This window comes from Aethalodelphis obliquidens, unplaced genomic scaffold (genome assembly GCF_003676395.1).
Source record: "Aethalodelphis obliquidens isolate GAN/ISIS:26980383/991018 unplaced genomic scaffold, ASM367639v1 scaffold53, whole genome shotgun sequence".
In the NCBI taxonomy this organism is placed as follows: Eukaryota; Metazoa; Chordata; class Mammalia; order Artiodactyla; family Delphinidae; genus Aethalodelphis; species Aethalodelphis obliquidens.
Window position 1 is genome coordinate 8,625,495 of NW_020837997.1, and position 24,350 is coordinate 8,649,844.

At 50.0% G+C, this 24,350-nt stretch overlaps 1 protein-coding gene across 1 annotated transcript in view; it reads left to right on the forward strand.

Annotated features, from left to right (window-relative positions):
* The first annotated feature begins 12,790 nt into the window (after positions 1–12,790).
* The window catches only part of ELAVL1 (ELAV like RNA binding protein 1), a 37,955-nt gene continuing 26,395 nt past the window's right edge, over positions 12,791–24,350 (forward strand). The window contains exon 1 of the mRNA XM_027085808.1: positions 12,791–12,945. The gene's annotated coding sequence lies outside the window, so the exon portion shown is untranslated. The remainder of the gene's footprint in view (positions 12,946–24,350) is intronic.

Below are 24,350 nucleotides of genomic sequence, written 5' to 3' on the forward strand. Positions count from 1 at the left end.
GACCTATAACAAGTAAGAAGATTGAGTCAGTAGTCAAAAACCTCCCAACAAAGAAAAATCCAGGACCAGATGGCTTCACTGGTTCATTCTACCAAACATTTAAAGAAGAATTAACACCAATCCTTCTCAAACTCTTCCCAGGAAAAAGAAGAGGGAACATTTCCTAACTCATTCATTCTCTGAGGTCAGCATTACCCTAATACGAAAGCCAGACAAAGTCATCACAAGAAAACTACAGACCAATAATCCTCATGAACATAGATGCAAAAATCCTCAACAAAATACTAGCAAACCAAATTCAGGAGAATATTAAAAGGATTATACACTTGACTAAGTAGATTTATCACAGGAATGCAAGGGTGGTTCAATAAATGAAAATCCATCAATTAATACACATTAATAAGATGAAGGAAAAATGATCCCCTCAATTGTTGTAGAAAAAGTATTTGACAAAATCTAACACCCTTTTATGTTAAAAAAAATTCAACAAACTAGGAATAGAAGGAGATTCAATGCAATCCCTATGGAATATCAATGACCATTTTTGTTTTTCACAAGAATGGAAAAGCGGATCCTAAAATTCATATGGACTTGCAGGGGACCCTCAATAGCCAGGAAAATGGAAGCCTAGAACCACCAGTGCTACTGACCTGTGGGTCTGGATACTTTTGTGTTATGTTTTGTGTTGTGCTGTCGAGGGCCGTCCTGTGCATTATAGGATATTGAACAGCATCCCTGGCCACCATCCACTAGATGCCGCTAAGCATTGTTTCCTGGTTGTGACAACCCAAAATACCCCTAGACAAAAGTCCCTGTCTCCCCTGGCCCCTGCTGAGAACAACTGCTCTAGTGAGAAATTGGGCGACCTAAGTTTCACTTCTGTCTCACGTGCCGTGTTGCTGAGTGTGTATGTGTGTTTTAAATGCCACGCTGTTTGGCCCTGATCCCTCAGCTGTTAATAGTGAATACTGCAACCACAACTGTAAATCTGCCTGCTGCATGTCAAGTCCTGTGCTGATGAATTCTATATCCACTGCCAGGTCCTGTACCAATGAATTTTATCTACAACCCATTTTGTGTCCGTCATCTCTGTGACAAGAGCATTTTCCCAAGGTTCTGTCCCTGGTCCTTTTTTGGGAGGGCTGAGGCTGCACAAACCCTGCTTTGGTATTTTAGCCGTTGATGAAAGAGCTTGAGGTGCCTCGTAGACTATATGTCTGTTTGGCTGTGAACTTCTGCCAACTCAAGATGTATGGCTATAAAAATGAGATGTTTTCTCCTAGGGATGAGGAGAAAAGAATTGGTCCAGGACGTGTTGGAGAATGTGGGAAGCCTTTCAAAGTCAACTACGTGAAGCAAGGATTAGGGCTTTTCGGTCTTTACGTGCGTAACTTTTTTTTTTTTTAATTTGGGCAGAAAAAGTGATCATTTTGTCTGTTTCTCCATCTCAGTGTTCTAAGCCTGAGAAGGTCTGTCTGGTCCACCCAAGCCCTGATTCCTGGTATTCTCTTACAGTCACGGAGGGCAGAAGTCCTAAAATCAAGGTGTCGGCAGGGCTCGTTCCTTCTGGAGGCTCTAGGGGAGAATGGGCTTCCTTGCCTTTTCCAGTTTCCAGCAACCGCCTGCATCCCCTGGCTCCTGGCCCCTTCCTCCATCCTGAAAGTCAGCAGTATAGCATCTTCAAATCTCTCTCTGACCTCTGCTTCTGTTATCACATCTCCTTCTCAGACCCAGACCCTCCTGCCTCCCTGTCATAAGGACCACCATGATTGACGCTGGGGCCGCTGGATAATCCAGGATCATCTCCCATCTCCAGGTGTGATTAACTTAATCACACCTGCAAAGTCCCTTTTGCTGTGTGTAAGGTCACATATTCCCAGGTTCTGGGGGTCAGGACACAGACATCTTGCGGGAAGGGCATTATTTGGCCTACCACAGCACCCATGGGGGTCAACCTCCTAAGGGGGGTGGGGAACACTCCTGGGGGCAAGTGATATGTAGACTCAGTTCTGGAAGATGGCAGGTAGGGAGGGGGATGGGGGGCAGAGAGTTCCAGGAAGAGGGACTAGGGCACATAAAACAGCAGGCTCCCTGAATACCTGACCTGGCTGTGACCTGAGGGCCCTTAACATCAGCACAGGAACCTGGTCGAGGGGACGGCTGCCCAAGTCCGGAGAGATATTTGGCTGTCACAGTTGGGGTGGGGGTGGGGGGGCCAGAGATGCTGCTACACATCCTGCAATGCACGGGGTTCTGTCTCCACTAGGAAGAATCCTCTGGCCCTAACAGCAGGAAGCCCTACTGCGGCCACTTTCTAGCCCTGTCTCTCCAAACCCAGAGGGGCTTCTCCCCTCCTCTCCGTATGGAGGGTTTCTGCTCAGCAACCTGTGGCCCATCTACCCCTACCCCACCTTTCCGGGGAAAAGCTGTTTCTACTTCCTCCTGACCTTTGGCCCACCCCAGAACGGAAGCCTGTGTGTGGGCTGAAGGCTCCTACCTCTGGAATGTGGGGCCCTGGGAGGGAGACAGAGCTGAGTAGTAGTGCTTTCTCCCTGCGCCCCGCTCCGCAGCCCCACCCCAGGCCTGACCCACTCTGACCTCTGGGTCCCTGCAGCACCGGGAAGGGAAGGGAGTCAGACGGTGTGCTAAAGTCGCTGCATGTGTCATTGGACGGGGAACAATCTAGTTCACCCACGGGACACTAGACAGCAGGTGACAGGGCTCGTGACAGGAGGAGGGGTGAGTTGGTGCGGGGGATCCCCCCTCCAGCTCCTTGTTGCCGCCACCCTGCAGGGCTCAGGTCGGTGACGTCCCTCAAATACGGGCCCCTTGAGTTCCGACGGGTCTTCCTGGGGTCTGGGCAGGAGTGGGTGTCCATCTCACCCGCTGAGGAGGGGACCCCTGTTGGGGTGGGGGGGGACGGAGCGGGGTGGGTTCTGCCGCGACATGGTGAAACCGGGCTAGTGCCTTACTGCCGTTGGCCCTTGAGAGCAAGTTGGCTTCTGGTTCATTAGGTCAGCAGACCTTTGACACCTACTGGGTGCCAGGCTCCGTGCTGGCCGCTGGGGGTGATAAGGCCAGCAGTTCCCTCAAAGAGCCCGCAAAGGCTGGGGAGGGCAGGGCTCTCACTCTGCTGACCGCTTAACCGAGAGCCAAACCCTGTGCCGGCGCCCCATCTCCCAAGATGGCGTGGGAACAGAGGGGCTGCATTTCTGGGGGGAGGGACGAGGGGGTGGGAGGAAGGGGCGGGGTGGGAGGAAGGCGGGCTGCGGTGATCTGGGTAGAGGAAGCCCCGGTGCAACTGCGCAATGGCCCCGGGAAAAGGGGGAGGCGAGCATGTATTCAGTGGGACTTCCCTGGGGTGAGCCCAGGAAAACCGCTGCTCCTGGAGGGGAGGGCTGGTCTGGGGTGACGGCCCACCTCTCCCACCACCACTGGCTCCTGCCCCTGCTGTGGCCAGCCTCTGGGCATTTCCACGTGGCCCCTGGCTGCGTCAGAGCCCCTAAGGTATGGCTCCCCGTCCACCCACTGGAGCCCCAGGGCTGCTCCACCCACCAGAGAATGCGGTACCCAAACCCCAGAATCCCCTTGGCCTATGGAAGACTGGGCAGTGCCTGTGTGTGATGAGGGCCACCTGAGCTCCCCCGCCCACACCTAGTGGGCTGTGGCAGAATTACATGCTCCCCCAGTGTTATGAGCTGGATTGTGTCCCCCTCCCCCAAATTCATATGTTGAAGGCTTAGCCCCCAGGACGTCAGAATATGACTGTCTTTGCATTTAGGGTTTCTTTTTTTAATAAATGTATTTATTTATTTATTATTTTTGGCTGTGCTGGGTCTTTGTTGCTGTGCGCGGGCTTCTCATTGCGGTGGCTTCTCTTGGCACAGGCTCTAGGCGCACAGGCTTCAGCAGTTGTAGCTCGTGGGCTCTAGAGCAGCAGGCTCAGTAGTTGTGGCTCATGGGCTTAGTTGCTCCGCGGCATGTGGGATCTTCCCGGACCAGGGCTCGAACCTGTGTCCCCTGCATTGGCAGGCAGATTCTTAACCACGGCGCCACCAGGGAAGTCCCTGCATTTAGGGTCTTTAAAGAGGTCTTAGAGTTAAAAATGAGTACAGGGTGGACCCTAATCCAATATGCAGTCATATGTGTGTCCTTATAAAATGGGGAAATTAGGACACAGACAGATGCACAGAGGGAAGACCACGTGAGGACACAGGGAGAAGATGGCTGTCTGCAAGCCAAGGAGAAATACTTCCGAATGAAACCAACCTCGACCCTGGACTTCTCGCCTCCAGAACTGTGAGGAAATGTGTTTCTGTTGTTTAAGCCCCCAGCCTGTGCTTTCTTTTGGCAGCCCTAGTGAACTCACACACCCAGGATGCACCTGAGCAAGGTGGCAGCCCATTGGGTGCCTAGGGATGTGGGTGGGGGGGGACAAAGATGAAGATGGACCCTTTCTCCATGGCCTTGGTTTCCTCCTCCTCCCGTGTGAACCTGAAGCCATCACTTTAACTGCACCACTGAGGATGCCCGCTTCCCTTCACCCTCGAGCATCTTAAGCCGCTGGGCCCTGGCTGGGTGGAGGAGTGGAAATAACACCCCACAGATGCTACCACGAAACCACGAGCCTCCACCCCAGCTGGGTTCTCCTTCCCCAGAGTGGTCCATGAAAACCATCCCCCCGGCCCCTCCCCTCTCCCCAGCTCCCACGCCCACCCCCGAGTTATCTGCGTCCTGCTCAGTCCTTCCTCCTGCCCATCCAACAGTACCCAACTCACAGGTTTATGGTGAGGATTAAACTGCGTCCCCATAGTGCTCAGCCCACGCCTGAGAGGCACTCTTACTCCACATGGTTGCGGGGCTCCTGCCCATCATTTCTAGAGGACGCGCGATTCCCCAAGCCAGCTGCGTCACTGTGCGTCTAGATCACTGCCAACCTTTTACTCATTGAAAGGAGTTCCCCGGTAGCCTAGTGGTTTGGACTCTGGGCTTTCACTGCCATGGCCTGGGTTCAACTCCTACTCATTAAAGGCTGTAAGAATAGCCCTTCCACTGGGGGCTCAGGACACTTTTCAGTGGTTTAACCAAAGGGTGAGACTATGACCCCTGTAAGATGCTGGGTAAGTATCTTCCAAAGGTTTTGGAATTTTCTGATTATCATGGCCACCACCCTGAGGAAAGCCAGTGTCCGGGTCCCGGCAGCCCTGGAATGATCTTCTTAACCAGCCCGCACCCGAGGGCCACTCTGAGGTTTGTTGACTCCCCCACCCCCACCCCCGTGAACTGTCTGTTTCTGATCTTTGCTCCTTCGGTTCTTAGCAATTTGCGTGAGCTTTTAACAGCTGATAACACACCTGGCTTTTCCTCCGGCGCAACTTGCTCTTAACTACGCGAGATCAGAGGTTAGCACTCGTGGAGCACTCCGAGACATGCCACCGGCTGTGCTTTTGGACCTTTCGTCTGGGGAGCTGGGTGGTTTGAGGGTTTCCTGCTACATGGAATGTGGGAGTTGCCAGGGTAGGGCAGAGGCCCCGTAATGGGAACACCCACCCTTGGTTGCACTTGCCCGGCACATCGGGACAGGTGGGAGGCACCCTGGCAAATCCACGGGCCCCTGGCCTGCTTCCCATGGGAGGCTGGACAAGGAACAGGGCTGGAGAATGGTCACAGCCAGGTGAGCCAACGACTGATAGGCATGCAGCCTCCAACTCACTTACAAATAAAAGATTTGGGAAAACAGCCTGGCAGTTCCTCAAAAAGTTAAAGTTATTTTGTCATCCAGCCACTCCACTTCTAGGTATCTACCCAAGAGAAATGAAAACACATGTTCATACAAACACTTGTCCATAAACGTTCACAGCAGCATGATTCACTAAAGCCAAAAGGTGGAAACAGCCCAGAAAACGTCCATTGATGGATGAATAGGTCAACAAAATGTGGTCCATCCACACAGTGGAATACTACACAGTCCTAAAAATGAAGGAGGTACTAAATCACACTCCAGCACAGATGAACCTCGAAGACATGATGCTCAGGGAAAGAAGCCAGGCACAATAGGCCACATATTGTATGATTCCATTTATATGAAGTGATCAGAACAGGCAAATCCATGGAGTCAGAAAGTAGATTAATCGTTGCCAGGGGCTAGGGGAGGGACTGCTAATGGGCATGGGGTTCCTTCTTGTAGTGATGAAAATGTGCTGGAAGGAGATAGTGTGAATATACTAGAAACCACTGAATTTCTGCTTAATTTTTTTTTTTTTTTTTTAAGAAGCACTGCAAAAAGCCCAGCAGAGACATGTAAAACATTTAGAGACAGAGCAAGAAGGAGAAACTGTATGGCATGAAAAAGAACAGTTGGGTTTTTTTAAAAAAACCCAGAAATCATAAAAATGGAAAAAAAAAAAAAAAGTGACACAGCAGTTACTACCTGGTCACTGGCAGAAATGAGGAGGGTGACATGATGGTGGAAGTGAAAGTGATCACCGTCAATAACACAGTGACCCTCAGAATCAAAGCTGTTCTAACCTTTGACCCAGTAGGAGATAAAATGCAAAATGCCACTGCTGTTCTTGCCGGAAGGTCAGCCGAGTGTAAGGGGCATGGGTCAGATCCAGAAAGGTAATTCTGGAAACCAACACTCGCCACGCTCACTCAGGTCAGTGAACCGTGTGATCTCATGCTGGGGCATTTGGAGACAAGTTGGGGAGCCCTTCCTGCTCTCCCGGGCACTAAGCATAGGATTTCCTTTATGGGGCTGCACCACAATGGTTGTCCCAGGCATCATCTGCTCTGCTCGGGGCCTGCTCTACATGTGTCCCTGGTGCCCCCTGCTTTTTACAAATAAGCACACGGAGGCTCGGGGAGGTTATCAGCACAGCAGTTCCTGGACGAAAGCCCTGTGCTTCTGTGCCCGCTCCAAGGGCCAGGCTCTTCGGATGAGAAATGTGTACAAGTGGGAAGCACGGGCGACCCACACCCGGAAGGAGCCAGCGCCCGTGGCCACCCACTCTTCCAACACTGAAGTAATCAGGGCCATGAGCCCCAAAGGGTTGCCCACCCAAAACTAAACTCAACCGTCCAGGGAAAGGTCAGTACAGCTTTCTGGTTTTCTAAATAACTCACCTATTCAGCACTTGCGATGGAATCAGGTTGAAGTCGGGCCCCAAAGAGCTCAAGTGCCAGAAGGTTCTTTGGGCTCGACCAGGCTGCCCGGCTTCTGTCCAGAGCAGGATGGGTGCTCTGCTTCAATGCTTCGGCTCTGTCTGGGGGCTGACCAGTGAACGGCACCCCTGACATTTAAACCTATTGTTTTGGTCGTGCTGCGCAGCCTGCGGGATCTCAGCTCCCCGACCAGGGATCGAACCTGTGCTCCCTGCAATGGAAGTGCTGAATCCTAACCACTGGACCGCCAGGGAGTTCCCTAAACCCATTTCTTATGTCCCCAAGATACCCACACACACACGCTCGGAGCCCTGTAAGTGGTCCAGATGTCATGGCTTCCCCATCGCTGTGCCTAATGACTCGGGCCACCACCTTCTCCACACGTGACTGTCACTGAGTCCCAGAGATCCCACCTCTAAGACATCTGGAATCCTCCTCCTCTCCATATCCCACCCATGCCTGCTTTGACAGCTCTCCCGAGGGGTTTTCTTGACAGCCTGCCTCTTTTGAAGAGTGCACACCCCGCCTGCCTCTGCGTCCCTTCCTTCTAACAAATAAGCAAAGAATCATGTTAAGTGTCTCATTTAAAATTCTCTTTGGCTGAAAGACAAATTCTTTTAGGTGCCCACTGCCTATGGCAGGAATATCAGGGTCCTGTGGCTGCTACAGTAAATGACCACAACCTTGGTGGCTTAAAACAAGACACATTTATTATCTTACAGTCCTGGAGGTCAGAAGTCCAAAGTTAGTCTTACCGGACTAAAATCAAGGTGCCGGTGGGTCTGCGGTCCTCCTGGAGGTGCTAGGAGAGAATCTGTTTCCCTGCCTTTTCTGGCTTCTACAGGCTGCCTGCATTCTTTGGCTCATGGCCACGTCCTCCATCTTCAAAGATGTCAATGGCATCACTGCTTATAGTACTGCTGCATCTCCTTCTCTGCCCCTCCTGCCTCCCTCTGATAAGGACACTTGTGATGACACTGGTCTCATACAGATAATCCAGGGTCACCTGCCCATCTCCAGATCCTTAATCCCATGTGCAAAGTCCCTCTTGCCAGGTCAGGGAACACCTTCACAGGTCCAGGAGACCAGGACCTGGACCACTTGTGGGGCAGTTATTCTGCTCACTACAGCAAGACCAACCTACTTTTTCTGAAAAGGGCCCCAGGGTAAATATTTTAGGCTTTGTGGGCCATCTGATCTCTGTTGCCAAGATTGGCTACACAATTTATAGAGCCTGGTGCAAGATAAAAACATGGGGCTCCTCATTCATAGATTAAGGATTTCAGAACAGTGACAGCAGAAGTGCAAGGCCCTGTGTCACTGCATCGTTTACGTAGCCAGAAAGCGGGCCCTGCCTGAGCAAGTCCACCTCTGCTCCTGCGGCCTGAAAGCAGCCACCAGCAACACATGGATGACAGGTGCGGCCGTGTTACCATCAAACTTCATGGATGCTGAAACTGCACGTCATGTAATTTTCCCATGTCACAAAATGCTATTCTTCTTTTGTTTTCTTCCAGCCATTTAAAAATGTAGGGACTTCCCGAGTGGCACAGTGGTTAAGAATCTGCCTGCCAATGCAGGGGACACGGGTTTGATCCCTGGTCAGGGAAGATCCCACATGCCGCAGAGCAACTAAGCCCGTGCGCCACAACTACTGAGCCTGTGCTCTAGAGCCCGTGAGCCACAACTACTCAGCCCTCATGACACAACTACTGAAGCCTACACGCCTAGAGCCCGTGCTCTGCAACAAGAGAAGCCACCACAATGAGAAACACGCCCACCACAACAAAGAGTAGCCCCCGCTCTGCGCATCTAGAGAAAGCCTGGGTGCGGCAACAAAGACCCAACACAGCCAAAGATAAATAAATAAAATAAACAAATTTATTAAAAAATAAAAAAATGTAAAACTCGTTTGTGGCTCACAGGTGGTACAAAAGAAGAGCCATGGGTGGAATCGGGCTGTAGTCAGCCGGCTCCTGGTCTGATGGATAAAATCCCACCTTCCCTGCCTGACTCTCTAGGGCCCTTTGCAGCTGGAGACAGACACCTCTCCAGTCCCATCTCACCATCCTCTTTCCTCATGACCTGCATTTGGCGTGTCCCACCGCTCCCTGCTCCTGAACCACGCTCGGGAACAAAAGCTGTGCCTTTGCTCTGGCTGGTCCCTCTATCTGGAAGCCCCACTTCCCACATCCTCTGGCTGGTAGACCCTTGCTCCTGCTGTCCTCTGGCCCAGACACTGCCCTCATGAGAGGTGGTGCTCTGTGCCTGGCCCTCGTCACACTAACTGGGTTTATGTGTCTACACGTCCTCTTCTCCCTTGCAGCAGTGATGTCCTCGAGAGCAGGAACCCAAGCTGAGTCATCTTTCTGTCTCCTGATCTCACGGACCCTCAGAGCATGTGCTGAGAGAGATAACAAGAATAACCTGGGGACTTCCTTGGAAGTCCAGTGGTTAGGACTCAGCACTCAGTGCTTTTACTGCCAAGGGCTGGAATTCGTTCCCTGGTTGGGGAACTAGGATCCCACGAGCTGTGCAGCGCGGCAAAAGAAAAAAAAAAAAAGATTGGATAAACTAATAAATGGGGGGAAGAAGAGGTAAGTCTTTCATGCAGAAGAATTCCATATAACTTAAGTAGATATCCACCCTTGAGAAGGGGAACAGACATCTCCACTCTCCGTGTGGGCTGCACATAGTGACTACCTTCCAAAGGAAAGAGGGGAAAAGTGACTTTATAGTGGAGAAACCTGACAAATACTAACTCTGCCAGGTGATGAAAGCCAATATCAACATGCATAAATAAAGCTGATAGTATGTATCCTTGATATGATGTAATAAGGATAGCACTTTACCTCTTTGGTCTTCCTCCCTCAAACCCATCATCCCAGTATTACCACGGAAAAATACCAGACAAATGCCAATAGAGGGACATCCTACCAAATATTTTTTTTTGCGGTACGCGGGCCTCTCCCTGCTGTGGGCTCTCCCGTTGCGGAGCACAGGCTCCGGACGCGCAGGCTCAGCCGCCATGGCTCACGGGCCCAGCCGCTCCGCGGCATGTGGGATCTTCCCGGACCGGGGCACGAACCCGTGTCCCCTGCATCGGCAGGCGGACTCTCAACCACTGCACCACCAGGGAAGCCCCCTACCAAATATTTGACCAGCCCTTCTCAGAACCATCAAGACCATCAAAAACAAGGAAAGTTGGAGAACCTGACAAAGCCAAGAGGAGCCTAAAGAGACAAGACAACTAAAAGAATAGATTTTGGGACTTCCCTGGTGGTCCAGCAGTTAAGACTCCGCACTCCCAATGCAGGCGGTCCGGGTTCGATCCCTGGTCAGGGAGCTAGATCCTGCATGCTGCAAGCTGCAGTGAAGATGCCGCGTGCCGCAACTCAGACCCAGTGCAGCCAGATAAATAAATTTTTTTTTTTAAAAGGGATTTTTTTTTTTTTTGGCCGCACCATGCGGTATGTGGGGTTTTAGTTCCCCGACCAGGGATCGAACCCATGCCCACTGCCCGGATTCTTAACCACTGGACCTCCAGGGAAGTCCCAAGAATAGATCTTAAAAAGTTCTCATCACAAGGGAAAAAAAAATTGTAACTATGTGTGGTGATGGAGGTTAATCATTAACCAAACTTATTGTGATCATTTTGCAATATATACATGTATCAAATCATTATGTTGTATACATAAAACTAATGCAATATTGTATGTCAATTATATCTCTTTTTAGAGAGAGAAGACAACTAAATGTAATGTGGTATCCTAGATGAGATTCTGGAAGAGAAAAAGGACATTCGGTAAAAACAAAGGAAATCTAAACAAACATGAACTGTGGTTGACAATAATGTATCGATATTGGTTCATTAAGTGTAACAAATGTATCATACTAACGAGAGATGTTACAGACGGGGAAACGGTATGGGGAAAATGGCAACCCTGTATCTTCTATGCAACATTTCTGCAAATCTGAAATTCTTCTAAGAAACAAAGTCTATTAATGATAGCAAGGATAAAGCACAGACGAATGAATGAAAGACTACATTATTCATCACGGTGACAGTGACTATAGCTCCCCTCTCACAGAGCTATTGTAAGGACTCCATAGAACCCACATAAAGCATTCAGCACACAGTACAAGCTCAACTCAGAGCACTGGACTCGTCGACATTCTACTAAATCTATGCCATCCACTCTGGGAGCCACGAGCTCTAGGTGACCAAATTTAAATTAAATGAAAATTAAGTACATTAAAAACTCAGTTCTTCAGTGCCACCAGCCACATGTCAAGGGCCCAAAAGCCACATGGAGCTAGTGGCTATTAAATTAGGCAGTGCTGATAAAAAAAAACCCAACATGCCCATCATCACAGAAAGTTCTATTGGACGAACACTGCACAAAACCATAAATGGCATGATTATTGGTTCAGTGTTCTTGACTCCTTGGGGTCCTTCTGCAAATCCTATCTTCTCAACCTTCCTGACAGCCCTCTTTCAAACTGCAACCTCCACACCCCACCCTTGCCCTATGTCCAATTTACTTTTCAGTCTTACCACTTTTCACCACTTGGTGTGGAATCCACTTGATTTCTTTCCTGCCTCCCCATCTAGCTCTGCATGGTCCGATGCGGTAGCTGCTATCAGTTGTGGCTGTTGAGCCCTTGAAACGTAGCCAGTCTAACGTTCAGATGGGCTGTGAGTGTAAAAGACATACCAGATTTCAAAGGCATGAAAAGAAAAGAGAATGTAAAAAGATCTCATACCTTTTTATATTGGTTACACGCTGAAATAACATTTTGGACATAAATTGGATTAAATAAAACACATGATTAAAATTAACATCACTTGTTTCTCTCTCTCTCTCTTTCTCTTTTTTTTTTATCCTTTAGTATGGCTACGAGAAATGTTAAATTATGCGCGTGGGTAACATTTGTGGTTCGCTTACATTTCTCATGGACAGCGCCAGTCGAGAATGTCAGCCAAATAGAGGCAGGTATTTTTGTCTGTTCACTGTCCATACAGTGACTGGCACATAGTAGGCGCTCAATTAAATTTTAATGAATGGATGTCAGGCAGAGCCTCTGGAAACCCGCTAGTTCTAATAATCAACACTGATGGTACACTGATCACGTCCCAGGCCCCACTTCCTCACTACACCTGATAAGGAAACTGAGGCCCGGCGACGTGACGTCAGCCCATGCCCAACGGCACGTAGTGCTGAAACGTCGGGGCCGGGATTCGAACCCGGGTTCTGTCCCCAGAGCCCTGGCATGCTTACCGCTCCTACCTCGCAGGGTGGTGACGGCGGCCGCGGCGGCGGCGGGACAGACAGGCGCGAGACCCACAGCATGCCCTCGACAAGTGGCATGGCCCTTCGGCCACCGCCATCCATCGGCCTCCGTGGGCCAGGCCCCAGTCTGCCCCCTCCGCAGCCATCGCTGGCCACCCGCGTCTCTGCCTACAGCCGATCCCTCCTCAGGCGGCGCCAGACGGAAGTCCCGCCCCCTCCATGCGCCCCGGTTCGCCGCGACAGCAACGCGGACCAATGAGGAGCGCGCCGTGGCGGACGCCGGCCAATGGGCGCGCGCGCCGGGGGGGCGTGTCCGGGCCGTGGGCCGGAGCGGGTCGTGCGCGCTGAGGAGGAGCCGCCGCTGCCGTCGCCGTCGCCGCCGCCGCCGCCGCCGCCACCGCTACCGAGGCCGAGCGGAGCCGTTAGCGCCGCGTCGCCGCCGCCCGCCCGCCCCGGAGCAGACCCGGGCCCGCCCGCCCACTTCCAGGTGAGGCGGGGGCCTTTGGCGGTGCCCGACGGGGTAGGCCGCGGCAGGCCTGATCTCGCCTGGCCGGGCCGCGGGCGCTCGCGGGCCTGCACCGGTGGAGGCCCAGGCCGCGCCGGGCCAGGAGGGGACGCGCGCGGGCCTCGGCGAGCGGGCTGGGGCCGGCCGGTGTGGGCGCCGGCGACAGACCCCGGGCCGGATTCCTCGGCCGCCGGGAGGGCCGGGATAGGGGGGCACGGCGTGGGCACGCGCCTGGCGGCCGGGTTCCGAGGCCGGGCCCGAGTAGCCTTGCAGGCCTGGTATCCGGGGGCGGGAGAGCGAAGCCAGAGGCGAGGGAGTGGGGTGGGCGTCTTCCGCGCGCAGAGGTCACGGCCCACGGGCTCGCTCCCCCGGGAAATCCTACACATTCTTTTGTGGTCGTTGTCAGAGGACCGCGGCCGATCTGAGGTCCTCCTAGAAGTGTGCAAACCCTTCAGTATGTATGAGAGTCCTAGAAAAAAATAATTTTTTTTGAACGCCATCTCTAACAAACAATTTTTGGGGCGTGGGACGTTTGGATTTGTAAAGTGTGTGTGTGTGTGTGTTGAAAACACAAACTGCACGCAATTGAACAATGGGGTATGGATGCTCTTCCTTTTCCGGCGTCCTTTGCTGCTAGGCTTATTAAAATGGGTTCTAATACCTGCCGTGTGTAGGGCAGGTGGGTAAGGACTTCTGCAGGTGCTGCCCCTGGAGGAATAGAGCACACATCCCCCCTTACTGAAAGTATTCATGGGGGATCCGGATAGCCAATGCTCCAGAAGTGGGACGATGGGGAGGAGGATTCACTAGAGAAGGGTTTCTCAGCCTTGGCACTACTGACATTTTGGGTCTGATCATTCTTGGTTTGGGGTGGGGGGAGCTGTTCTGTGTGTTGTAGGATGTTGGGTATCATCCCTGGCCTCTACTCACTAGACGCCAGCAGTGTCCTCATTCCCCAGTTGTGAAGATCAAAAATATCTGCAGACATTGCCCAGAGTATCACACACATACACACTCACACGTGTGAGAACCACCACTGGACTAAATTATCTTCCACTAAAAGGTCCCCTAGCCCCATCTCTGATGCCTTGGAATCCAGTGCTCCCGAGACGTTGAACAAACTCAACTGTGGGAGCCTTAGTTTTCTTATCTGTAAAATGGGATGGATTAGAATATTGCCCTGCAGATTTAAGGGTGTGGGAAGCGCCTTGCATCGTGCGTGACCTGTGCCTGGTAGACACTGAATTTATAATGTTATAAGTAGTCGACAGTAATATTTAGTGGGGATTTACTGTGTGCTTTCTACTCACAGATATTTATCTCTAGCCCTTGAGGTAGGTGCTGTGTGTTGTAATTTCCATTTTAGGAACAAAGAAACTGAGGTTTCGATGGGTCACTTAATGAGACCAGTCTCACACAGGAAAGTGGCTGATGGCAGGATTTGAACTCAGGCCCTCTGACTCAGAGTCCTTACTCTTAACTACTGGGGTTTACTGTTCTTATAATCCCAGGGTCTGGGGGACCCCGAGAGACATTCCATTCAATTGTCATTGAGCATTTTCAGTGTGCAAAGCTCTGTGGTGGGATCTGTTATAAAATTCTGCGACTTCATGGCCTATGGAGAAGCCAATATATAAGAACATCTCAAAATGTGGAAATAAATCACGTTTATGTTGAAGCACTTGGTTTTGAGGAGGCGGAGTTTCAGGTTGGATGTGTTCAATCTGAGGTCATGGGGCAGCAAGTGGAAAATGAGAGGAGAATTATGAAAATACCATCTTCCTAATGCCTTGCTTTTGCCTCTCTCACTCCTGCCTCCCATCTCTATAATCTTTCCACACTCCAGCAAGAGCTATCTTTTTTAAATGCAGATCTGGTTATGTTACTCGCAATTAAGAGTCTTTGGGTGGAAAAAAAATTAATTTTTTAACCTCTTTAGGTGGCTTAAAAGCTAAAGTTTGGGGTCCCAGGTCTTGCACTTTCTAACGCTCCCCTCCTTTCTGAGTTCACCTGCACATAGGCCCTAAACTCTGACACCCTCTGCCTTTTGCCCCCATTGCCTGGAATGCCGTTTTCCTCCACCTAGAGATCTCTTTCTCATGCTGTGTGGCCCAGGTCAGAGCTCACTCACCATTTGAAGCCTCCCCTGACTGCCACTCTTTCTCTACCCACGCTGGAGTCAACTGTTACCTCGCCTGTGTTCCCATCTCATTCAATGGAATCAAATTAAATGCTGAATGGTGAAAGAGGTGCAGTTACCTCCTTTCACCCCTAGGTGGCAGTAGTGAAGCAGCGAGGCCGACCTGAGATTTTGGGTCAGGGGAAGACCAGAGGAAACCAGCCTAGGGAAGGGAAGTTAGTCTTGCTTCCCGCCTTTAACCAACTCTCTCCGCTCAGCTACTGTGTCCCAGGTCCTGTGCTAGGCTCTGGGGAGGCACTGGTGATTGCGATGTGTGCATAGATCGTTTTAGCCCACTCTGTTGAGTGTGGTGATTGTTATGCGCTGGCTGATGGAAGCACAAAAACTGTTAACCTAGCCTTGGTGGGCAAAGGAGACCACAGAATGCTTCCCAGAGGAGGTGAAGCGTGAGGGGAGGGGTTAGCCAGGCCAAGACTGTGGGGGAAGGGCTTGGCAGGAGATTGGGACAGCATCCGCAAAGGCACGGAGGTGGGAACATCTAGGTTTGTTCAGGGAACCACATGGGGTCTGGTATCTCAGAGGTAAGAAAGGTGAAGTGAGGGGCGGCAAGAGGACTCGCACAGCTGGTGTGCAGAGGGCTTGGCTGTTGGCCTGTAGGCCAGGCCAAGGGTGTCTGTTGGGCAGTTTCAGTCCACAGTGAAGGGGTCAGTTCTGCACGCTGGAGGGGGATATTGCTGAAGGCTGGCAAACCATTGAGGAGGTGATTACTTTCCCATAAAGCAGAAAAGTTGCTAGTATGACCCAGGGCTGTAGTCGGGAGAGAGAGGGGGTGGGTTTGAGACACGGTTAGCGGGTAAAGGACACAGGGCTCAGTGGGTGTTTCGCTGTGGGACGTGAGCTAGAGAAAAACATGGGTGGATGATTCTGGGTCCCTGCCTGAGTGCCTGGCAGATGGATACGGTCACTAAGAGAAACAGAAGGCTGGAGAAGGAGCAGTTTAGAATGTAGACGTGGACAAAACAGCGCATCACTCGAGTAGGGTGCGCGTACGTGGATATACAGACAGGAAGTGGGAAGGTGGCAGAAGGTACTGTCTGTGTCCATATGTGTTGACAGGACTCGCTCATATGATCACTGTCCATCCTCACGTGACCCAGGGCCTCGCGTGTACTGGCCAAGTCAGTGAGCACAGTTTTATAGACTGAGCCCATGTAACCTTACCGCTTGCTCGTTGTTGTGGGGAACGGGGAGAAGTGGAAGAAATTGCCTCCTTGAGGAATTTACACCCTGAATTGGTGAGAAAAGACATAGATGTGTGAGATTAAAGTAATGAAAAGAGGAAGCCGTGAGTGGTGACAGCATCGAGACTATTGAAAGAAATGATTGTCCGTTGCTTGGGTTTTGTTCTTGATGAAAGAGCTGGTGTCCAAACTGGTCGCTGTGACCAGAGAGGCGTAGGCAACAGTTTCCAGGTGCGGCCAGCAGCCCGAGTGAGTAAGAAACGAGGCGAGTGCAAACAGGTCCGGAAGCCTGAGGGGACCAGTTTGGGCAGGCAGAGGGTCAAGAAGGTGGACTTGGAGATAAATCTAGAAAAGTATTCCATGGTCAGGTGGTAGAGGGTTTCTGGGCACAGTCAAGAGGTGAGCTCAGAAGATCGCTTTTCTGAGTGAGAGGTTAGGATGGACAGACCAGTCAAAGGCTTTTGCGGTACTGAGCTGGTCTGGTACTGGCCTGAATTTGAGGGTTGGGACTGGGATTGCTTCTTTATCTTATACCCACACTGCCTTGCTCGTGCTGGCACGTGGTCGCACTCCATGTGTGCTGGGCGAAGGAAGAGTTAGAAAGGAGCTCAGAAGTGACTGGATCCAGCTACCCATCAGACAGGCATTCATGCCAGAGGAAAGATTTACAGGAGAGGGAACAGTCCAGAGCAACCCAGTGGCAAGACTAATGTCACCACGAACAGAAATGGGGAGACAGAAGGAACAGGAGTGATCTGGAGGGAGAGGACCAAATGACTCTCGGTTCGAAATAATCGTGTGGCGGGGAGACCAGTTAGGAGTCAGTCTAGGCAAGAGGTGACAGTGACCTGAACAAGGATGATGGCAGTGAGATGGAGGGAGAGTGAGACATCTCAGATGTAAAACTGGCAGAACTTGGTGCTTACTTAGGTTTGGGGGATGGACAGAGGTGGCCTGGGGGACAAGTGCGTGCGTGTGCCACCAAATGAAGTAATTCGGGGGAGGGGGAGGTTTGAAGAGGGGGGCGAGGACAGGCGGAGAGGAGATGAAGGTGTTTGCAGCTGGAGGTGGGGAGGGCAGGGAGACACGCGCTCACCTTGATTTTGTTGATAAAGTAAGAGTAGGGGGACAAGACTTGAATAAGGTTCATATCTTTGGTGAACAGATAAGGAGGCCCGCTGATTCGTCCAAGGTTGCGTGTGCGACTGGTGAGTGATTGAGCAGGACTACCCGCGAGATCTTACACGTTCCATGGGGCACTGCGCTCGTGGGCCCAGGCTGGTAGAACCGCATGTGGCTTCCGTGGAACCCAGGCCCATTAGAAATGGCCTCAAAGGTGTGGATCGGTTCCAGGGTCCCAAGGGGAAAGGGTCAAAGTGTTCCTTAGTAAACCTGAGGTGAGTGGTGAAGTGGGCGCTCACCAAGTGTCGGGAAGTGTGTTGAGAGCTGCAGAGCAGTGGGTAACACCCCAGTTTGCAGGCAAGGAAACGGAAGCTCAGGGAAAGGAAGTGACGTCCCCACAGTGGTTCGGATGATTAGCCGTAGGGTTAGTGTTGGAACTCAGGTCTGTCAAAACCCGTGAGTTTTTCCCGCTGTGCCATGTTGCTTTGCAGTTCCCTGTGAGAGCCCTGGAGGGCCCTTGACCAGCCAGAAAGAAGCCAGGACTCCTAGCAGCGCTCTGGGTCTGATCAGGTCCCCTTGGGACCCATGGGGGCACTTTGACTGGGCCAGACACTGGGCTGCACCGATGGGCACCTGCTCTGCCCCTCCCCTGGGCTTCTCAGGCTGGCAGGCGTGGAGTTGCTGTGACTTAGATGAGCTGCCCACTGGGCATCTTTCCCCTCTGTGGGCGGTGGGAAGGGACGAGTAAGGAAACGTGGATCAAGTCGACCTAAAAGAGCCCTCACCTTGCGTAGCACTTATAATTGGGTCAGGTGGTGCCTTCAGTTTCTTTCTGGCACCACAGCGTTTCTTGGGTGACCTTGCATTCCTAAGACTTTAACCTTGAAGAACTCAGGACTACACATCTGGAAAGGACTGCAGAAACAATTGAGTCCAAGCCCTGTCGTAGGATGTGTGAAGTGTCAGGGTTGAGCCTGAGGTTATATTTGACTGTTCTAGTTTTGTTCTGGCCCAAGTAGTTTAGAAAGCCTGCTCTGTGACTATAAAATGAGACAGATTCTCAGGGGTGCCTGATGGAATCCGGTCTTGCTCCTTTACATAGGTACCATCTACGCATGTTTTTACGTCGTTTATATTTATATATATACATACACATGTACACGTACATAGATATTGTATCTGTTCCTTATATACATAGTAGGTATACTACTGATGTGAACAACATCTCTGAAGTCACACAGACAACCAGGATCGCTTAAAATAGTGCAGTAGGGCTGAAAACCCTCAGAGATCATCCTAAAAGGACTTCTGCATGGTATATCTGTTACCAGAAACATTTCCGAATCAGCAGGAATTGCTTTGCTAAACTAAGTTTCCCTTTTGCTCCCTGCAATTGACTTTGATTCTGTGGGTTGGGATGGGATGGGATGATTCTAAAAAAGTAAGATACTAAGTGTATTAATAGACTGTCAGTACAATTTCCAACCACCCTTCTTTAATGTAAAAGAATGCACCAAATACACATGATTCCCAGGTGAGTCTGAGACCCTGTATCTGTTCCCCCCTCCTGTGTGTGCCTGCATGATGCACCTACATTTTGCCAGGTACCTTGGGTTTACCTGGGGACCCTTGGCCTTGAAGCCTTGGGCCTCAAGGCTTTCACCAGTGCTGTGGGTGAAAAGCAACTAATTACGAGTTGGAGTGATTCATGCAATAATAAAGGTTCACGCCAGTGGTATACGAGCACTGAGAACTAGAGCAACCAAGCGTCCTGGGAGACTCTTTAAAGACAAGTGAGGAGGTGGTGGAGACGGCGGGCAGTCCCTGCCAAGGGAGCAGCCGTAACAAAGGCACAGGAAGATGAAGGTCTGCGGCGTGCTGGGGGAGCTCAAGTGAGGGGAGAAGGGGGACAAGCAGGGGCCATCGCAAAGGGCCTGGTGTTTCATCCTTGAAAGACTGCTCTGTAGCCATAGCTCAAGGCCTGGCCCTGCCACTGATTAACAGTGTGATGACTGCCCCTGAGCAAAGTCATGTAACCTCTGAGCCACAGCAGGTGGTGACCCCACTGACAGGGAGAGCCGGGGGAGGGGCTAGCTTGATGGGGCTGAGTGCGACAACCTGGAGGAGTCTACAGGACAGCCACGTGGAGAGAGACACGCTGAGTGAGAGGTGGCCAGAGGTGGCCATGACTGGGAGTCATTGATTGTCAGGCAGATGCCAAGGCCAGGTTGTAGTTGGTACTTGTGGGAACAGAGCTTGTTTGGCCCTGTATCAGATATGCAGGTTTGGAAAGGTCAGGGGAAGGGGCCTGGATGGCAGGGTGGCACTGAAGCACCGAGAAACTGTGCTCTTGGTGTTTGGGTTCTTCATTGTTGCCAGTTGACCAAGAATGGGGCCCGCAGGGGGCTGCTCAGCCTTGGCTGGGCCCGTCAGTCATGAGGAGTCAGCATGCCGAGGAGCAGGGCAGTCGTGCAGAAGCTTCACTTTTTAAATCTTTTAAAATTTATTTTTTAATCCAGTTTTTGGTGTAGAGTTGAGTTTTGATAAATGAGTGACCACCACCATGATCGTGATATTGGAAAATTTTATTGCCCGGGAAACAAAACTATTTCCTCATGCTCCCCGTGTCAGCCCTTCCCCTGCTCCCTGCGCCCAGCAACCACTGATCTATCCCTGTGATTTTGCCTTTTCCAGAATGGAATCATGCAGTAGCCTTGAGTCTGGTTTGTTTCATTGAGCAAAATGTATTTGAGATTCATACAAATTGCGTGAATAGTAGTACCTTTGTATTGCTGAGTAGTATTCCATTGTATGGTGTACTATAGTTTATCCACTGAAGGTTTGAGGGACATTTGGGTTGTTGCAGTTTTTGGTGATTATGAAGAAAGCTGCTCTGCGTGTAAATCAAAGAAGTTAAGACACCACCTCACACCATACACAAAAATAAATAAAGACTTAAATATTAGACATGGCACCATAAAACTCCTAGAAGAGAACATAGGCAAAACATTCTCTGACATAAATTGTACCAATGTTTTCTTAGGTCAGTCTCCCAAGGCAATAGAAATAAAAGCAAAAATAAACAAGTGGGACCTAGTCAAACTTATAAGCTTTTGCACAGCAAAGGAAACCATAAACAAAATGAAAAAGACAACCTACAGACTGGGAGAGAATGTTTATAAACAATGCTACCGACAAGGGCTTACTTTCCAAAATATACAAACAGCTCATACAACTCAATAACAAAGAAACAACTCAATCGAAACATGGGCAGAAGACCTAAGTAGACATTTCTCCAGAGAAGACATACAAGTGGGCAATAGGCATATGAAAAGGTGCTCAACATCGCTAATTATTAGAGAAATGCAAATCAAAACTACAATGAGGTACCACCTCACACTACTCAGAATGGCCATCATCAAAAACTCTATACATAGGACTTCCCTGGTGGTGCAGTGGTTAAGAATCCACCTGCCAATGCTGGGGACACAGGTTCGAGCCCTGGTCCGGGAAGATCCCACATGCCGCGGAGCAACTAAGCCCGTGCGCCACAACTACTGAGCCTGCGTGCTAGAGCCTGTGAGCCACAACTACTGAAGCCCGCGTGCCTAGAGCTGTGCTCCACAACAAGAGAAGCCACCGCAATGAGAAGCCCATGCACCGCAGCGAAGAGTAGCCTCCGCTCACTGCAACTAGAGAAAGCCTGCGTGCAGCAACAAAGACCCAATGCAGCCATAAATTAATTAACTTAAATATATATATATATATTTTAAAAACTCTACACATAATAAATGCTGGAGAGGGTGTGGTGAAAAAAGGAACCCTCCTACACTATTGGTGGGAATGTAAATGGGTACAGCCACCTTGGAGAACAGTATGGAGGTTCCTCAGAAAACCTAAAAACAGAGTTACCATATGATCCAGCAATCCCACTCCTGGTCATATATCCAGACAAAACTCTAATTCAAAAAGGGACATGCACCCCTATGTTCATAGCAGCACTATTTACAATAGACAAGACATGGAAACAACCTAAACGTCCATTGACAGATGAATGGATAAAGAAGATGTGGTACATATATACAATGGAATACTACTAAGCCATAAAAAAGAATGAAATAATGTCTTTGCAGCTACATGGATGGACCTAGAGATTATCATACTAAATGAAGTAAGTCAGAAAGAGCAAGACAAATATCATATGATATCACTTATGTGTGGAATCTAAAGTACGGCATGGGGACTTCCCTGGTGGCACAGTGGTTAAGAATCCGCCTGCCAATGCAGAGGACATGGGTTCGAGCCCTGGTACGGGAAGATCCCACATGTGGCTAAGCCTGTGCGCCACAACTACTGAGCCTGCACTGTAGAGCCCTCGAGCCACAACTATGAAGCCCACGTGCCAAACTACTGAAACCTAGAGCCCGTGCTCCGCAACAAGAGAAGCCACCGCAATGAGAAGACCGCGCGCTGTGATGAAGAGTAGCCCCCGCTTGCCACAACTAGAGAAAGACCGTGCGCAGCAGTGAAGACCCAGTGCAGCCAAAAACAAATAAGTAAATAAAAATTTTAAAATGATAAAATATGGCACAAATGAACCTATCTACAAAACAGAAACAGACGTACAGACATAGAGAACAGACTGTGGTTGCCAAGCAGGAGGGGAGGGATGGAGTGGGAGTTTGGAACTAGCAGATGCAAACTATTATTAGAGAATGGATAAACAAGGTCCTACTGTATAGCACAGGGAACTATATTCAATATCCCGTAATAAACCATAATGGAAAAGACTATGAAAAAGAATAAATAAATAATAAAAACCGAGTGTTAAAAAAATGCATAGTGCTTCCCTGGTGGCGCAGTGGTTGAGAGTCCGCCTGCCGATGCAGGGGACACCGGTTCGTGCCCCGGTCCGGGAGGATCCCGCATGCCGCGGAGCGGCTGGGCCCGTGAGCCATGGCCGCTGAGCCTGCGCGTACAGAACCTGTGCTCCGCAACGGGAGAGGCCACAACAGTGAGAGGCCGGCGTACCGCAAAAAACAAAAAACGAAACGTTACAGCCACTGTGGGAAACAGACTGGCACTTTCTTATGCCTAAATATACTCTTACCATGTGACCCAGCAACCTTTGCCTAGTCCTCACGTGCAAGAAATAGTTTTGTTCATATAAAAACCTATGCGATACCGTTTATAGCAGCTTTATGCATTTTTTTTCCTTTTTTTTTTTCTTTTTTTTGCGGTACGCGGGCCTCTCACTGTTGTGGCCACTCCCGTTGCGGAGCACAGGCTCCGGACGCGCAGGCTCAGCGGCCATGGCTCACGGGCCCAGCCACTCCGCGGCATGTGGGATCCTCCTGGCCCGGGGCACAAACCTGTGTCCCCTGCATCGGCAGGCGGACTCTCAACCACCGCGCCACCAGGGAAGCCCTGCTGTAACGTTTTTACAATTTCCACCAGCAGTACATGAAAGTTCTAGTTTCTCCACATCCTCACCAGAACTTGATATTGTCTGTTTTGTCGTCATTGTTTGGTTGCTTGCTTGTTTTGTTTGGTTTTAGGCCTCCTAGACGGGTAGTGGTATTTCGATGTGGTTCGTTTGTTTGTTTGTTGGCAACACTGCACGGCTTGCAGAATCTTAGTTCGCTGACCAGGGATTGAACCCGTCCCTCGGCAATGAAAGTGTGGAGTCCTAACCACTAGAGCACCAGGGAATTCCCTTGATGTGGTTTTACTTTGCTTTTTGCTAATAACTGATAATGTTGAGAAACTTTTCATGTGTTTATTTGCCATCCGTATATCTTCTTTGGCTCAGTATCTGTTTACATCTTTTGCCATTTTAAAATCGGGTTGTTTTTTTCTTATTGTTAAGTTTCAAAGGTTTTTTAAAAAAATATGTTCTGGATACAAGTCCTTTTTCAGATATGTGATTTGAATATTTTCTTCCAGTCTGTGGGTTATAGTTTTCCTAGCAGTGTCATTTGCAAGAGCAGAAGTTTTAAATTTTGATGGTATCCAGTTTGTCAATTTATTTTAAATGAATTTGGCTTCTGGCATGGTATCTAAGAACTCTTTGCCTCACCTGGTGTCGCAAAGATTTTCTCCAAGAAATTTTTCTGTTGTTTACATTTTAGAACAAAGGTCGGCACACTTTTTCTGTAAAGAGCCAGATGGTAAGTATTTTCAGCTTTGTGAACCATATGGTCTCTGTCACAACTACTCAGCTCTGTCACTGGAGTGCAAAAGCTGCCATAGACAATTCATAAACAAATGGGAGTAGCTGTGTGCTAATAAAACTTTATTTATGAAAACAGGAGGTGGACTGAACAAATTTGGCCTGCAGGCCATGGTTTGCCAACCACTGTTTTAGGAAGCTAACTTTTTACCAGGCATAGAGGACACCCCACTCTGGATAACGAGAATGGGGTAATTACTGCCCAGTTTATCTTCCATGAAAGCAGGGTGAGGGAAAAGGCAGAAGAGTGGATGCCTAACTCAGAACAAGAGTGAAGAGAGAGGGGGATAAAGGAAAAAAAGAGGAAGGAGGAAGAAAAACATTTGAGTCACATTTTGAGCAAACTTCAGTGTGCATTAGAATTCTTCAGAGTTAACCCTTGTACTTTGGTTCAGGCTTCAACAGATGTTTTTGTTTGTTTGTTTTTGAGCTAATGATCTATCTTAGTCTCATGGCCACAGAAGGTTTAATAGATTTGTGGAGTTTTTCCTTATTAAACCCGTTAATGCCATGCTTTCTACTGAAAATTGTTATTTATTGAACCATCCCCCACTAATAACATACTTAGATTGTGTCCAGCACTTTACCAGCCATGGGGTCGGTGTGTTCCTCGCACATGTTTTCCTGCATATGTATGATTATTTCTGTAGAG